At 43.4% G+C, this 11831-nt stretch overlaps 1 long non-coding RNA gene across 1 annotated transcript; it reads left to right on the forward strand.

Moving 5' to 3' along the window:
• The first annotated feature begins 207 nt into the window (after window positions 1-207).
• Window positions 208-10152, forward strand: LOC117041926. Its single transcript, XR_004426036.1, has 3 exons — window positions 208-247; window positions 4646-4738; window positions 10066-10152. It is a non-coding gene; the product is annotated as an uncharacterized LOC117041926 (long non-coding RNA).
• Window positions 10153-11831: the final 1679 nt, after the last annotated feature.

Genomic DNA, 11831 nt, shown 5'->3' on the forward strand with positions numbered 1-11831 from the left:
TGCGCGCGCGTGCGTGTCGTCTGTGTTCTGCGGTGTGTGTGTCTGTTTTTTCCCTTCCCACCCGCTTTCCGCCCCAGTCGCAGCGGCGGGACTCCCGCGAAGTGCACCTCGGGAATCGTAGTTCTGAAGCGAGCCAAGTGGGTGGCTCGCTGTTCTGAGGAGATAATCCGCAGACGTCGCCGTAGGTGACTTGAAAGTGGTCCGATATATATATGCTTCGGCCAGGGCTGGTGCTTTGGATCAAAGGGTGCGGTGGTTTATTATTGCTGTCGTTCGTATTTATTTTCTTTTATTGGTTAAATTTGTATACACCGCCCTTCATCCCAGGATCTCAGGGCAATTCGCAACATTATAAATTTATATATACATACATACATACATATGTAATGTATGTTTGAATACACACACACACACACACACACACTATATATATATGTGTGTGTGTGTGTGTGTGTGTGTGTGTGTGTCAAATCCACAAGTTTACCTATTTTTAATAAGATAATACATTTTTCTGCATGTGGAAACATAAGTAAAATGTAAGTCGGAGGCTTTCGCTATTCCTAATGAAGGTTTTCTCCACCCCCATCGCTCAGCCCGGACACTGAGGTTCAGCTCCAAGGGCCTTCTGGCAGTTCCCTCACTGCAAGAAGCAAAGTTACAGGGAACCAGGCAGAGCACCTTCTCGGTAGTGGTGCCTGCCCTGTGGAATGCCCTCCCGTTGTTGTTCAGTCGTGTCCGACTCTCCATGACCCCATGGACCAGAATACGCCAGGCACTCCTGTCTTCCACTGCCTCCCACAGTTTGGTCAGACTCACGTTGGTAGCTTGGAGAACACTGTCCAACCATCTCGTCCTCTGTTGTCCCCTACTCCTTGTGCCCTCAATCTTTACCAACATCAGGGTCTTTTCCAGGGAGTCTTCTCATGAGGTGGCCAAAGTATTGGTGCCTCAGCTTCAGGAACTGTCCTTCCAGTTCATAGTCCTCAACAGGTTTCCCACACCTATCAGCTGATCACCCATTCCCACCACCCTTCTGAGTAATACCCCTCCCCACTCCCTCACTATATTTAAGGATCTGGTGACTTCTGTTTCAGTGTATCTGAAGAAGTGTGCATGCACACGAAAGCTCATACCAAGAACAAACTCAGTTGGTCTTTAAGGTGCTACTGGAAAGAATTTTCTATTTTGTTCTGTTTGACATCAGGCAGGCACCTTCGCTGCACGCTTTCCAGCACCTCAGTCAGTTAGAGCGTAGTGCTGGTAACACCAAGGTTGCAAGTTTGATCCCCCATGGGACAGTGGCACATTCCTGCATCAGGCAAGGCCTCTTTCCATCTGTTTTGCCCCACCCTCCAGCCCTGGGACTCCTCATAAGGAAGCTGTGCCTGGAGGAAGGAACTGTGAGGGGGGAGACTCCATCAGGCAAGGCCTCCTTCCACCTGCCTTGCTCCACCCTCTAGTGTCTCTGTTTCTCAATTTGTATTGTATTATTTTATGTACTGTGGCTTGCCGTTGTTTTATTGATTATAGTTTAGAAATTATTTATTGTAACTGTTGAGTGGATTTTTGTTTAACTTTTATGTCGATATTATTTTATACTAATATAATAATTGTTGAATGTTACTTTTTGATGTAGGTTGCTTATTTTAAAGTTTTGTTTTATTATCACATTTTCGTATTGCATTAGATTGTTATACAGTAAGATGTACATTTTTTTGTTTCTTCAGCTTGTAAACCGTCTTGAGTATTGTAAGATAGCAAGACAGTATACAAATAAAAAAATGAAATGAAATGAAATTGCAGAGGGTTGGACTGGATGAGCCTCAGGGTACCTTCCAACTCTACAATTCTATGATCCTAAAAACACTTTGGTTTAGGCAAGCCAATCCAGACATATGTGGTGTTGACTTGTGTTTTAAACTGGTTTTTAGCTTATCCGTTGATTTTAATTAATTTTGTGTGTGTTTAAATAGCTGTTTTAACTGGTTAAAAAGAAAAGATGTTCTTTTTGTAAACGGTTTTGAGGCTTTCTTTAAAAAAAAAAACAACCCAGTCAAGTTAAATAGACATTTTGTAAAATATGTAAAAATAAAGCTGGGTCCAAAAGGCTCCCTTTTCTAGATCTTTGAAAATCATGAAAATTATCAGGACTGACCTGCATACTTACCTGAGAATAAGCCCTATTCAACACAGTAGAATTTTCTCCCAGGTAAACATGCATAGGATTCCGCTGCATGTGGCCTTGAGTTAGCCACTGTATTTCAGTTTTAACCAGATCAGGGATGCTGTGTGGAACGACTGTGCTTTGAAACCAGTGTGGCAACAGAAAGCAAACTAAAAATGCTTTTGCAGTTGATCAAAACTATCCAGCAATATCAAGTTATAGGAAAACTGGTGCTATTAACAGTAGTCCTTCTGGTTGGTTAATTGGTTTGGCAACTTCCAGGCACATGATGTGTGATGCTAATTATTTCCCCCAAGAGTTAAATGATAACTGATACAGAGGCAACTACCGGAGAGCTATGAGATTCAGGTGAGGGTCAGATGACTTGTCAATCCCAGCAGGTATATAAGAGGACGACGCGGCCTGCAATAAGGGAGTTTCCCGCAAAAAAAAGGGAGACTTGACAGCTATGCATGAGGGTAGTTTTTAATACTGCTTGGGTCTGCAAAAGCTTTGGGATCATTTCATTTCCAATTGGTGCATGTCCTGTAACTTCCTGATGAAATCCTATAGCTTTTCATACCACAAATGTTTGAGAGCTTGTTTGTTTCTTTTCATCCTGCTTTGTTGTGCTGTAGTATAGCAGCTGTAAATAAGTTTAGTTATTTTAAAGCATTTATAAACAACTTAATGTTTCCAAAATCTCTAAGTTGAGTACAGTCTAAAAAACAAACAATAGGCCCTATATCATCACAGTATTAAAAGAACAAAAACACAACCAAAACCCATTAAAATACCCATATAATAACACATATAAGCAAATAATTTCATATAAAACACAGAATCATACACATAAAGCAGGGTCCAGTCTTATGGGTTAGGAAAAGTGGGCAAAAAGGTATGTCTTCACAAGACATCTGAAGTGACTGGTGGTGGCTGCTTCACATGTGGCATAGGTAGGTACAGAGACAACAGTAGAAGATGCCTCTTTTTGAGGCAGCACCCTACTGTGTTAATATTGGGTCGACATCTTAGAACAGGGGTCAGCAAACATTTTCAGCAGGGGGCCAGTCCACTGTCCCTCAGACCTTGTGGGGGCCAGACTATATTTTGAAGAAAAAAATGAACGAATTCCTATGCCCCACAGAGATGCATTGTAAATAAAAACACACATTCTACTCATGTAAAAACACCAGGCAGGCCCCACAGATAACCCAGAGATGCATTTTATATAAAAGGACACATTCTACTCATGTAAAAACACGCTGATTCCTGGACCGTCCATGGGCCAGATTTAGAAGGCAATTGGGCTGGATCCGGCCCCGAGGCCTTAGTTTGCCATGTCTTAGAACAACTAATGAAGTATGGATAATATAGTATAAATAAGAACATGAAAAGAGCCTCCTGAATCAGGCCAGTGGCCCATCTAGTCCTGCATCCTGTTCCCAGAGTCACCAACCAGATGCCTGTGAGAAACATTTACAAACAGGGTATGAGCGCAACAGCACTCTCCCCACCTGCAACTGGTTTTATTTCATCAAGCACATGCTACATAATACATCCTCAATAAAACAGCAGTCTTTGGTGGCGGTGGGGGGTGGGGGGCAGTGCTAGAATAACTCATCTGGTATTCTGTACTTTGACTGGGGCAGGTGGGGGGATATTTGCTGACCCCGCAAGGAGGATTGGTTGCTAGCCGGCAACATGGGGGCGGGAGAGATGTCTGGCGCATTCATGTTCTTGATGATGGGCTTCCCAGAAGCATTTGGTGAGAAAGCAGCATGCTGTGCCTTTCTATGCTCATTTAGCTATATTTTTGTTTCTCTCTTGTTTTATGTATTCAAAACTATTTCTTTAAACTTGATGTTGATTGTACATTGCCTTCAGTTCCTGTCCAGCAGAAATCCTGCTAACACAATAAATAAAAAAATACTTAAATCTAGCACATGAAAGAATGCCAAAGATGGGATGCCCTTGCGGATCTGTAGAGCGCCTTGCCCTAGTTCTTGGGTAACTCCATTATTAGCACACCTCCATTTTTAGCAGGAGAGGCTTCCTGGTGCGTGCCAGTATCAGACAGGCTCCTGATGTGAGAACCTTAAGCACTGACCCTTCCAATGTATTATTGACAACCTAAAGAAACATTCAGAACCAGCACCTTTGGGGAGTGTGGCAATGTGGTTCCATTTCTACTTTAAGAGGACGGCTTCAGCCTCTCTTAGCAATTATCAGCAATGCCCAGGCTTCTTTTCGATAATAATACCACATAACACGGGAATGATAGCAACTCTGATGAGAGAGCTGTAAAAGAAAATAGAACCTCACTTCTGCAAATCGATTCTGCTGGTTTCCAATTTCCCCATTCAGCATTGCTATGGGCTGTGAAATTGACCAGAGCTGTATAAAAATGAAAGTGGGGGAAGAATGCCTACAACTCCTACCTTGTAGCAAATGACATTCTTGTATATTTGTCCTTCTCAGCCGGCGGGTCCTGCTTCCCTGAAGCCCTCACTGTTTCCTATCTCCTGCTGCAGAGGCTGGCTGGATTAGTGTGCAAAATGAAGCAATGAAATGGTGAGTGTTGTCTAATACAGATATGGATAATTTAATCTTGTCTTTCAGAAAGGAAACTTTTCTTCTCACAGTAGATTTCCTTTGTAACGCTTCTGACTTGGATGCAAGGGGACGGGGCGGGGAATTATAACCACCAACTAGATTTTCATCTCTACCTCACTCTGCAGGGCCATCTATCATCAATGGCTAGCGTGGCCTCTTTACAGGGCTGCAAAATAAAAGTGGACAAAAAAGGGCAGAGGCTTGCATTGAAAATGCATGTGCTAATTTATAGATGAAGGATGCAAATTAAGAAATAAATACTATAAACATAATTAAAATGCAGCTTATCATAGTGGGGAAGACTGGCCAGATGACCTGTGTCATCTGTCCTGATGCAAATTGTTGATAAGCATTTTCAAAGGCTTGACACTCCTTTCTTAACTTCCTTATCCTTAAACTGGACTTGGATCAGAATGTCCCTAAAATAGAAGCAGTAGAGGGCAGTGGGGCAGTGCAAGTGGGGCTCTGTTGACCTCTCGGCTTCCCAACACTGTGGTTGCTGCTGCCTTCTGAGATGGGGAGAGGGAGGCTCAGGGTAGCCAATGGCAGCAGGAGTGCAAGATTGCCTCTGCCACCATGCTTCCTATGACATCATGGTCCCCCCCCCCAATGAATTGGCATTTTACTAATACTTTGTATAAATCAGCAAGATAAGTATATATTTGACACAACAACAACAACAACAACAACAACAACAACAACAACAAACTTTATTTGCATAGCCTACAGGCCATTGCATCAAAAAGACACACATTACAGATACTGATAAAAAAAACCCTATATAAGCCAATAAAATGAGCTGAATCGGGATTAAGCCCAAGAGTGATTCCAGTATCAGGAACCACTGCATAAGTATATATTTTAGGACTGACCTTGTTCTCTTAATTGTAATCTGTTTTTAATAATGTGTTTTAAAATTACTGTAACCCGCCCAGGGACCACATGATGGAGGGCGAGTAAGGAATCAAATAATAAACAAACATGTACAAAATAAAAAATGTTGACAGGATGGCAGCTAGTTTATAAGTCTGGGAGGTGCTTCACCCTAATATTGCCTACACAATTTAAATAATGGCATCCGTTTGGTTCACTTTGCAATTAACAGTTCCCTTAGACTATGGTTACCAGATGTCCCCGTTTCCCAGGGACAGTCCCCGGATTTACAAATCTGTACCCGGACAAAATCTGTCCCCGGAATGTCCCTGGATTTCATTTAATGTCCCCGGATTTATATTTTAAGTGTTGTAGATTTATTAGTAGGGAATGAATGTTGCGTGATTGGTTCAATGGCACAAGACACATCATATGGGGACTTCCGGCGAGGCAGAATGGCAGGTGCCACAGCAGCGAGCAGCTCCTGAAGCCAGCCAGAGCCAACTGTGCTACCAGGCTGGCTCTGGGCTGCTGAGACTGCCACTGCTGCCGCCACTGCCGAGGTGGAACTGGGGACGCCCGGTGCGTCAACTGGGGGAACCGCTGACACCCCCCGGCGACCCAAATCGAGTTGGGAGCGAGAGCACCCAGCCACCCAGCCGACTGCCCAGTGATGCTCCGGGGCCAGGAAAACCCTGGAGCCGACGCAGGGAGAAGGAGGAGAGGAGAAGGAGAAGCAAGAGAGAGAAAGAGGAAGGAGAAAAAAGAGGGGAGCCCCAACCTTGCTGCACCACTGCCACCTCTGAGGAGTAGAGGTAGGAGAGCACCGGGAGGGCAAGGACAGGTAGCCAAACTCAGGCCCGACCCTAGCCTACTCCACAGCGGATAGAGCTCCAAGAGAGCAGGCTGGGGCCCAGAGGAAGGCCAAGCGACAGAGGAGATCACAGAAGACAAGATGTTATTTCTTTTTGTTTCTTTTTTTTTAAATAACTTTTTAAAATAACTTTTTGTCTCTCTTTAAAAAAATGTCCCTAGATTCTTTGGGGAAAAATCTGGTAACCTTACCTTAGACAAGTGTCTAATTTCATCTCTATCCTAGGAGGAGGTGGGATCTTTATTAGATGGTCAAACAAAACTAACCTTGGCACTGCTTTGATAATACTTACTGTTACAGTCTCAAGCCAACAATCATGATGATATGGTCAAATGCTTTGTTTGTTGGTTTGCTGAGACTTGGGATATCTTTACTGCTGGCAGAAGCGGAGAACTATTTCTGCCAAGGAGGTTCTTTCAGTGGTCCTCAGCTGTTGCCTCAGGAAACATAGCCATGATGTGCTAAATGCTAATACTTACTAGCACCTTACCTTTCTGGCACTGTAAGGATCGAGGACAAGCTAAAATTGAATTGGAATCTTTCCAAGATCACGCCCTGAGGCCAGTCAAGGGAAGTCAGCACAAAGCACATAATTCAATGAGTTCTCATTCATTGAGCTTCTGAGATATCAACAAGTGGAAGAACTTGGTTTCAAGAAGTTTATTTCATTACATTGTGAAGAAACTGAAAGGGAAATAAATTATTATTCCTGTTGTTACTTAGGCTTTGTCAGGGATTGCCCGGCTCCTCGCGAGGAGAGGGAGAGGGGAGGCCCTACTTGGGAGGAGAGCCGGGGCAAGGGTATTTCTTGGGAGGAGCAAGGGGAGAGAGGTCCTCTCGTGGGAGAGAGGGACAGGAGGACTACTCAAGAGGAGGACTGGGAGAGTAGCTCTTCGCAAGAGGAGAGGGAGCTACGAAGGCTTGGAGACTCTGGGCAAAGACCCAGCACCACCAGCCAGAGAGGCTCTGAGGAAGAACTGCTGCTTCCTGCGGCAGCACAGCATTGGGGGGTCAGGGGGCACCACAGACGTCGTTTTAGGGTGCCGAGACTTTGGTGTTGGGCGGCAAACAGGAGAGGGGCACTTCCGGATTCTGCAAGTGACTGAGCGGTCATGTTTTGAACTACCTATACACTGTAAATAGTAATGCTTCTTAGCTACTGAAGGCTCTGTCGTTACTCATGAGCAACACTTGGGAAGATCCTGACAGGCTTGTTAGTTGCTTGTTCCATATAGGTCTCCAAGTGACTTGCAGCATATTTAAAAACATAAGCATAAATAAAATACATTATAAGTGACAATATACATTTTACAGAGAACGGCTCCAGTCCTGCTCTAGTGCACAGAATGGTGGCCTCAACAGAAGTGTACATCAAATATTATTTATTTTCAAGATCCACATCTATTTGTGGATCTTTAAGGCAGACTGCCATAACTGGCTCACCAGCTCTGCAGGGTCTAATCATCACAGTGACAGCTGCTTTCACCAGGAGCTGTTCTGTGACATGAGAGTCCTCACAACATCACCTCCATGCAGAACACCACCCTCCCAGCCAGTATAAGACACAACATCACTGCTCATTCTAATAGTGAATGGGGCTGAACTGCAACCTCAGTAGCAATTTTTGACAGATCTCAGCCAGCCTCGAAGCCTGATATACCTCACCCTTTACGCTGTCGAGAAGAACAGCAGAAGCCTTGAATAATTTGCCGTTGTTCAATCTTTCAAAAGCAGATGAAGTGTGTCATTTACTGCAGCAATGCTGTCTTTAGGAGACGTGTCCATTAAGTAGCACTACAGTAATTAAATACACTGATACATAGATTTAATTAGCCAGCTTCATATTTAAGGACTCGCTCTGTACAACACTTTGGTGAGGGTGTTTTGTGTGTGTGTTTCTTGAAGAATCCTTGAGTTGATGCTGTTCATTATTGGCGATTAACTTGATCAGGGAAAAGCAAAGAAGAGAGATCACTGGGGGGCAGTTGCCCTTGAAAGCAGATTAATCTTTTCACACTGAGTGCAAAGCATGTCACATCAGAATCGACCAAAGAATGGCAGGGGGTAATTAATGGGGCAGATAGCCAAGTTGCCATTTCTCATTACCACATGCTGCCCACTGGATTTGATCTCACTGAGGCAAGCTGTTGGAAACAAGAACCCCTGATGGGCAGCAGTGCTGCTAATGTCAAGGAAAAGAAGCCCTGTCCTTAACAGGAGGGACATTTTTTATTGGAACCATTTGTTGTTTTGGGAAGACAGCCCACCCCCAACCTCACGTTCCAGCTCACACTCACACACATGCACATGACCTCAAGATGTTTAAATTTTGTTCTCTAAGACCACACCACCACATCTGCACATCTAATACCATTTATGGTCAAGAGAGCTGGGTACAGGTATGTTTAGCCTGGAAAGAGGAAACTGAGAGGAGATATGATAGCCATCTTCAAATATCCAAAGGGCTGTCACATGGAAGATGGAACAAGCTTGTTTTCTCCTGCTCTCGAGGGTAGGATTCAAACCACTTGCTTCAGTTACAAGAAAGGAGGTTCTGACTAAACATCAGGAAGAACTTTCAGACAGTAAAGAGCTGTTCAACAGTGGAATGGACTCCCTTGGAAGGTAGTAGACTCTCCATTGAAGGTTTTATCAGAGTTTCCATGGCCATCTGTCATGGATGCCTTCATTTCCTGCATTGCAGGGGTTGGACTAGATGACCCTCGGGGTCCCTCCCAACTCTACAATTCTATGATTCTTCTGTGAAAGAATAATTTGGTGGTTATTTTCACATATTCCTGCGGAGCAGGGTTGTTTTTCAACCCTTCAGTGCCATTCCACCCCCACCAAAATAAAAATAAAAAGCAGCGTTTTGTGAACCCAGACACATAATGTTTCAAATACTGTGCCTTTATCCAGAGCCGCAGTCCTCCACATAGATGTATGGATGGTAATTAGCAATTTGAAAAATCAACTCACTTCGTATGATTCCCCTCTTATCAAAATCCTGGCACATCCCTTTACCTTAAACCCTGTGAGTAGTTCTTTATACCAAGGCTCTTGAACTCCTCTTTGGGCAGAATTCTTTCAAATCCTTTTGGGTGGAATCCTTTCATATCCTCTAAGCTCAGGCGTTTTATGGAAATGAGCAGTGGGATTTAGCCCTACTTGCTTTTGTTCCTAGTCAAATAAAGTTTTCCAAATCTAAAATGGCAGGATAAAATGGCCATAAGCCAGTGACATCTGGATCATATTTTGCATGTACTTTTTAAATATTAAGAGGCCAGTGTCACTTTTTTAAAAAAAAAGAAAAACATGATCCAAATTTTATATACATACTCCTGTTTTCAGCACAGATGCAGGGGGGAAACATTCAGAAAATACCATCAAACAGAAAGACAAGCTTCTTAATGATAATAAACCTTGGTGACATTAATCTTTGTGGCTGGAATCTCCTGCTTTGGCAAGTTCACATTCTCACTGAATTCCAAACAGGTTAAAATATGCCATTTGGCCTTCCGTTATATCCTCCTTGCAGACTTCCCATGAGCATCCATAAGAACAGGGTGCAAAAATGCTTGGAGCCTTTGGTCTGATACAGTAGGAATCCTCTTATGTTCTTATACACTGGTACCTCAGGTTAAGAACTTAATTCGTTCTGGAGGTCTGTTCTTAACCTGAAACTGTTCTTAACCTGAGGTACCACTTTAGCTAATGGGGACTCCCGCTGCCGCCGCGCCGCCACGATGCGATTTCTGTTTTCATCCTGAAGCAAAGTTCTTAACCCGAGGTACTATTTCTGGCCTGGGTTAGCGGAGTCTGTAACCTGAAGTGTCTGTAACCTGAAGCGTCTGTAACCCAAGGTACCACTGCAATGGAATTCTAGACTCATGGTTGGATTGAATTAGGTGAGACATACTATTTGTCTAAATGTAATGTAATATACAGTACTGCAATGTGTAATGTAATGTAATGTAACGTAATGAATTGATTTGGCCACATCCCTGCCCCACAAGTGATTGGCCACGCCCACACCATACATTTAAGGCAGTAGACAGTCATGGCTTCCCCCAAAGGATCCTGGGAAGTATAGTTTCTTAGGGGTGCTGAGAGTTGTTTAGAGTCCCCTATTCTTCTCACGGAGCTACAGTTCCCAGAGTTCCTTAGGAAGAGAGAGTGATTGTTAAACCTCATGGGTGGGCTAGCCCTGTGTAGTTCTGTGCAGGGAATAGGGATCACCTAACAAATCTCAGCATCCTTAACACACTACAGCTCCCAGATTTCTTTGGAGGAAGCGGTGGCTGTTTAAAGTGGTATAGTTCTGCTGGCGTGGATGTGGCCGTGGTTTGCTTTTTACAGCTTTCCTCATTTCCCATAGAAGCAGCCTGACTTGGAAATATATTTGGATTTGGCTGTGTATATGACAGCTTTTCTGTCCCCCTGTCTTCAAAGCTGCTTGCAGCCATAAAAAGTAACTTAATAAAAGCCGTAAGTGCATCAAATAGATGGACTTTTAAAAAATGACATAACATTCATAATAAGCTGGCTACACCTAAGAACCATCAACCAGCCCGCACAGAGAATCAATTAAACATCAAACGCTTGTTGTTGTTTTTTTAAAAAAAAAGTTTCCAAATGTTTAGCCATATTAGTCTGTTGCAGCAAAAACAAATATTCTTGTGGCACCCTCAAGACAAGCAGATTTATTACGGCATAAGCTTTTATGAACCGCAGTCCATTTTATCCGACGCATGAACTAATCCAGAATGTGCAAGAAAACACACATGGTGTTCTGGTGGGTGGGAACACAGAGGACCAAGTTCACAAGGAAATGAAGTGCAAAAAGAACAGACAGTGATGCTAAATAATTACAGTGATCAATTAGCAAGGGCCACAGCATTGGTGGTGACAAATCCTGGGACTGATCAGTTAATTAACGTGCTATTTTTATTTTGTTAAAAATGTAATCTCTATTCAACCTGCAGGTGACATTACTTAATTGCCCTATAAATGATAATTCGTCCATTTCCTGCTGGAGTTTCTCCTTGAGTTTCAATTTATCAGACAATTGAGGCTTAAATTAAAATTATCACTTTTAATCATATTCACATTACATGTGTCAGCTTGCCAATGCCAAGATGCTTGTGCTACCTACCACCAACCCTGCCTTGTTGCATCGATCACTCTTAACTATTTTGGTTTCAGGTGATCATCATTGTCTGGTTGACACTGATTAAAAGGCAGGGAAGGAATCACAGAGGGAAGGGGACAGCACTGTGCAGCGCAGATCCATCCATCCATCCA

Source organism: Lacerta agilis, chromosome 2 (assembly GCF_009819535.1).
Source record: "Lacerta agilis isolate rLacAgi1 chromosome 2, rLacAgi1.pri, whole genome shotgun sequence".
NCBI lineage: Eukaryota > Metazoa > Chordata > Lepidosauria > Squamata > Lacertidae > Lacerta > Lacerta agilis.